The following is a 6,000-nucleotide window of genomic DNA, read 5'->3' on the forward strand; positions in this document are numbered from 1 at the left end:
AATGCTGTAAAATATTAAGCAGGTATCAGCATAAATTAAGAAAGAAAACTGCAACTAATTTAAGACTGTAAATTTGTTGAGCCTTTTAATCTTTTTTGCCCAAAACATATGGAAGGGGGTGGGGAGCGCATCTCCATTTAAAACAGGGCTACTTATTCTACTTACAGAAGCTCTTGTAATATTATTATACTCTATCTCAGGACTTTCTTAGGAAGGCAGTTGTTATTAATACCTGTTGAATCAATCAACCAATTAATCAACCCGTAAACAAACTCTAAGGACCTCATTAAACAAATTTATGAAGAAGCTCCCACATGCCAGGTACTACCCAGGCAATGTCTCAGTTCCTCACCTCACAATGGTAACAGAGATTGGGCCATGAATTCATCTCTACATTTACCTTTTCCCCAAGTACTAGGGACAAATACTATTTTTTAAAAAAACCTCTATATTCTTGGTGTCTAAATTGTATTTCATAGTTTTTAATATATAATTCATTCTGTTAAGAGCTAAACAGATGATGTTTTTAATTTATGCCAGTATACCCATCCTACTCATCTAATTTCTCTATAAAATACTTCCCTTTTATTTAGAACTTGGCTTATTCATAGCCTGAACTTTATATAAAGGTGAAAATAATCTTAGTAAGATAACAGCCCCTCCTATGGTCAGAAAACTTTTCTGGTGATCTCTGATAAATATTAATGTTCACTTTAAACATCCTAAAATAAGAGTATCAACTGGTTATTCCAACATGTTTTATATTTTGACATGTGAAAATGAATGAGAATAAACTTTATAATCATAAGCAAAGCTTATCACTTTTTACCTATAGTTAATAAATTATAATACTTATAATAAATTATGTGTCCAAAGTTGATAGGAAGTTTGTAGAATGAATTAGGGAAGAGAGCTAGGGAGTGTTTTATTCTGAATAAGGGTCAGGCCTCACCAAGAAAGTGGTATTTAAACAAAGACTTGAAAGAGGCTGAGGCAGGAAGTCCTATTCATATCTGGGGCAATAGCCTTCAGAGCAAAGGAAACAGCAAATAAAAGAGCCTGAGGTGGTCACTGGAGTGTTTGGGGAAGGAACAGCAAACCAAACAGCTGGAATGGAGTTCAAGGACAGTTGGAGATAAATGCCAACTATTACTTGGGGAGGAGGTTCAGAGAGTGAATACAGTATTCTATAAATATAAAATACAGTGTTCTATAAAATTTAAACTTCAATTTCAGAAAACACACTACACTTAAAATATTTAGAAAGCTTTACAGGCAAAATAAATTCCTAGGATGATTTCATGTACTTAACAAATAAGATACTGGAAATGCCGTAAAATATTAAGTAGGTATCAGCATAAATTAAGAAAGAAAACTGCAGTTAATTTAAGACCGTAAATTTGTTGAGCTTTTTAATATTTTTGCCCAAAACATATGGAAAGGGGTGGGGAGTGCATCTCCATTTAAAACAGGGCTACTTGTCCTACTTACAGAAGATCTTGAATTATTATAATACTCTATCTCAGCACTTTCTTTGTAGGCCACTGTAAAGGTTTTGGTATTTACTCTGAATGAGATGGAAAACATTTGAAAGGTTTTGATTTGACTTATAGTTTAACAATGTCACTGGCCACTGTGTTAAGACAAAGCTGAAGTAGAAGTGGAGGTAGAACAAGAGACGACTGCAATAATCTAGACAAGAGAGGGTGACCTGAACAGGCAGTAGAGGTGGAAGTGGTACCGCTGGATTCTGAAAATGGTAAACAATTGCTGAGGGCTTGGGGGGGGGGTGTTAAGAAAAAGAGAGATGCAGAGGGTATTTTTATTAGCACTGAAATGATTTAAATAGCATTTCAAAAATACTTCATTAGTGCTGCATTTGTAGAAGGTTCAAAGCATTTGAACTGCTAAACATGAAACTTTATGACCCAAAGTAACAAAACAAGCACCTATGACAGAAGTATTCCCTATCTCTAGTATGGCAGTAGTCACACAGGTTTTTGAGTTTGTCAAAATTCAATGAAATTAAAATGGGTGCATTTTATTGTATGTAAATTTTATCTAAAAAAATTTGGTCCAAAAGAAAACCCCCCAACAAAACTTCTAAATAAGATCTATCTCTACCACTCAACATATATAAATTAAGTCTGCTTTCCTCTTTTGCACTTCTCTTTACTCTTTTAAACCACCTTTTTTCCCCCTCCATTCCTGAGAATACCATTACTGCTTAAATGCATTCCTCCACTGCAGATTTAGCCAATGGAAACAAAGTATTTCACCAAGCTAACCTATCAGGACACTGTGTGCCAAATTTCTGACAAGGTAAGAGGCAAATGAACCAATATATTCTCTTCAGCAAACACTCATATCAACCTATTCATTCATTTGTTTTTTAGCTCCAATTATGTACAAGATTCTTTTCTATTATTTAAAAAAATATTATTTTTATTAGTTACGGAAGAGCAAATTTTAATTTATTAGTTATACAGCCAATCCAGTGGCCCTACATTAAATATAAATGATCATTAGTATAGCATGCACTGTCTCCTCCTCTGCTTGTATCTTGCTAGGTACAATGGACTGACCTAACTACCCGAGCCTAAGCAAAGAAAGCCTTTTATAGTATCAATTCTCAAACAAAATTTGCACAGAACTGGAGTCTTAAGGAACTATTCCTAGGAAAAAGTGTTCCATGTCCAAAAAATAATGGGAAATGATTAACAGAAAGCTTTTACAGGAAAGCTTCTCAGAAGTATGAAAATACTCCAGCGTTTTGAGTCTCCAAAAAGAAACGCTGATCTTTTTCTGAGACTTCCACTTTCCTCTTTGACTATTTTCAGTGATTTAAAAGCAGTAATATATATATATAAAGATTAGCGCAGTCTGGAACCTGGGGTGCAAACAGGGAGTGACTTACAAACAGAAAAGAGGGATCTTTTGGGGTAATGATTACACAGTTACTAAAAATCAATGAATTGCACATTTAAAACTAGTGAATTTTGTGTCAATTACACTTGAAAGCTGCTTTAAAAAAAAAGCACTACCAATTCAAAGCAATTTTCAGGCAAAATCTACTTAAGACCTATAGATTAGATAATGTTGTATCAATATTAATTTCCTGATTTTAATCACAGTACTGTTGTTAAAAAGAGAGAATGTCCTTGCTTACTAGGAAATACACATTTAAGTATTTAAGGGTTAAGGGACACCACATCTGAACCTTACTAGCAAAACACTTCAGAAGAACACTAGGGAGAAAAGGAGGAGAGGAGGACAAAGCAAATTGGTAAAATGTTAACATTTGGGGAATGTGGGTAAAAGGTATCTGAGAATTCTTTGTACTACTCTTGCAACTTCTAAGTTTGAAATTCTGTCAAAACAGTTTTTCAATAGCAATATCAATGATTCTAGTTAGCAGAAAAATGTTCATTTCCTGAAGTTTCAAAATTCCAAAAAAAGTAGGAAAAAACGTAATCCAAAAACGTTGAGGAAATCAATCAAAATCCTCTTTTACGAATGACAGTGGTAGTACCAAAAAAAGACTGAAGGATTTTTAAATACACAATGTTTTTGTAAGACATTAAGAGTCAGTGATTATTTTTGCATCCAAAGATATAAAATAGTCAACGAAATTTTTCTCTAAATCATGAGTAAATGAGAAAAGTAGCTATTTTGTCTGTGGCCAAAAAGTAACTTGAAAACCCCAAACTTGTATTAGGTCTGAAGTATTACCCAAAGTTAAAATGTACTCATTTTAGTTTAAAAAGTGTTATTCAGAGCCTTCATACAGTGGAATAAAAAGACAGCAAACTGCACACATGAAAAGTCAAATTATTAATATATGATGATTAAAAGCAACAGTGAGACAATAAAAACATTTTCTTCCTAAAAGTATTTTGGTGCCTTAACAGACAAAAAAGGGGAGGGGGGATCACTTTGAGGACCAAAAAGGGGAATCTGGTAACCCCAAAAAGATGATTTAATAAAAATAACAACTAGTATTTTTGTTCATAAAAAGCCTTCAGCATTATCTCATTTAATCTCCCAAATTACCTGGTGTAGCTACATTATTCTCCTTTATGTATAAAGAAGCTAAATTGTCTAAGGCAACAATTAAGTAGGCAGAGACTTCAAGGCCCCCATTATCCTGAAATAACCAATCCAAAGGCTCTTTTCACTGCATCACAATGCTTCTTTCTAGTAGTAACACTAATGAGGAACTTATTAAAGATTGACTTTACTTATAAAGTCTATTCAGAATACACTGGAAGAAATGATACTTCACTGAAAATTCTGAAATAACATGGCAGTTAATATTAACTAACTGCTACGTTAGTTGGGTCCTGCACTAAGGATTTTACACACGTCTTCTCAATTAATCCCAACCCCAATAACCTATGAGGGGGATACTATTATAATCCTCATTTTATAAAGAAAACCAATGCTTTAAGAAAAATTAAAATAGTACACTATCAACTTGAATCAGAAGAAACTGATGACCAACTGTATGTCTTTCTAGGTCTCCAAATGTTTTAAAAATTAAAGGTCCCAAGACAATATAAAATTTTTTTTACAGTACTGCCAACTACCTAATTCACAGCACTTCACACTGTAGCAGTCTGGTGCAAAAGAAGTCCAACCTCTTCCCTGCTGTTGGGCTGCTCCACTCTGCCCAGTATCAAAATGGCTTTTCCATGGCAATATAAAACCGTATTACATAACTTCAATATAATCTTCATACTCCTATGAAGTATTTCAAAATGTATTTTCAGGTCTATTTCAAAAACGTATACAAAGTAATACTGAAGATCAAAGAAAGGTGAGAAAGAAGTAACACATTTTAATGTGGAGGTTGGTCATCGCCTAGAATGAATGGAGGGAGGTAAGTTTACTGCAACCTCCAATGGAGAAAGGGGGCAGGACCACAATACTCATCACAATCTCAAGAGAAGCAAACCAAGAGGCGCTAAAAAAAAAAAAAAAAAAAAAAAGTGGATATTAGCTAAATTCCTACAAAATTTAGGATGTGGGGCAGCAGATCACTCAGTGGAGGGGTGCAGATGACCAAACAGGAAGGGAAAGAAATCCGTTGGTGGCCAGCACCTTCGCTAAAAAGGGTGGGTGCTGGCTGGCTTCTAGGCAGAGCCTGGGGCAAGTGTGTCTAGGCCCGGAAAATATACCGTAGGGCTCCATAGGCATGGGTTAGAAAGGGGCCTCAGGGAAGGGCTCCAAGGGGTACAGACCGATCGTTTTGTGGCAAACGTGGAGCCCAGAAGCGGCCGAGGCGATTCACTGCGGCGGACCGGGGAAGGGAAAGGGAAAGTGGGCGATAGTTTAGAAGCACTGGCAGTAGGTCCGGCCTCCATGGGCTCCCACTGGGCCCACTGCTTTGGGAGGCCTTAGAAAAGTACAGAAACCCAAGCCTCGTGCCCATCCCCTCCCCCACTCCCACCCCCCGTTACCCCCATTCCAGCCCGGCCCTTTCGGATTCTCCCAGCTTTCCCTCCTCCCGGCCGAGGTACCCGGTCTCCCGGTTTCCACACGCGTTCAGAGGCGTGAACTCACCAGCCGCTAATGAAGCGGTACTTTCTTGGCGGCCTTCCGGGCTCCAGGTTACGAGGGGACTCGACCAGTCCGAGGTTTCTGCGCGCCACTCGCCGGGAGACTGGTTTGAAAGCGCCTTTTCGCACAGGTCGCACAGGCCGCAAAACACAGCCGCGCTGCGCGCGGAGCTTCTGGAAGTCTTCCTCTTACCCGGCATGCACTGCGGCCGGGCGACTGAACATGAGAACCATAGAGAAGGACGTACATAGATAGTCTTCCCTGTTGGGTCTGAATCACCACCGAGCAGTGAATACCATAGAGAAGGAGCTGCTAGTGAGGACTAGAAAGGCTCGACATGTAAATTAAGACCCACCCTGCCATTTTTGATTGGAGCTGATTGAATCTTATGACCATGCGACGCCATCTTAAGGTCAAGGTTTCCTCTTGGGCAGGGCG

General features: G+C 37.8%; 1 protein-coding gene across 2 annotated transcripts in view; it reads right to left on the bottom strand.

Annotated features, from left to right (window-relative positions):
- RBM25 (RNA binding motif protein 25) overlaps positions 1–5,771 on the bottom strand; it is a 65,000-nt gene extending 59,229 nt beyond the window's left edge. For both annotated transcript variants that reach the window (XM_073242160.1, XM_017676573.3), the window contains exon 1: positions 5,566–5,771. The gene's annotated coding sequence lies outside the window, so the exon portion shown is untranslated. The remainder of the gene's footprint in view (positions 1–5,565) is intronic.
- Positions 5,772–6,000: the final 229 nt, after the last annotated feature.

The sequence above is a fragment of the Manis javanica genome, chromosome 8 (genome assembly GCF_040802235.1).
Source record: "Manis javanica isolate MJ-LG chromosome 8, MJ_LKY, whole genome shotgun sequence".
NCBI lineage: Eukaryota > Metazoa > Chordata > Mammalia > Pholidota > Manidae > Manis > Manis javanica.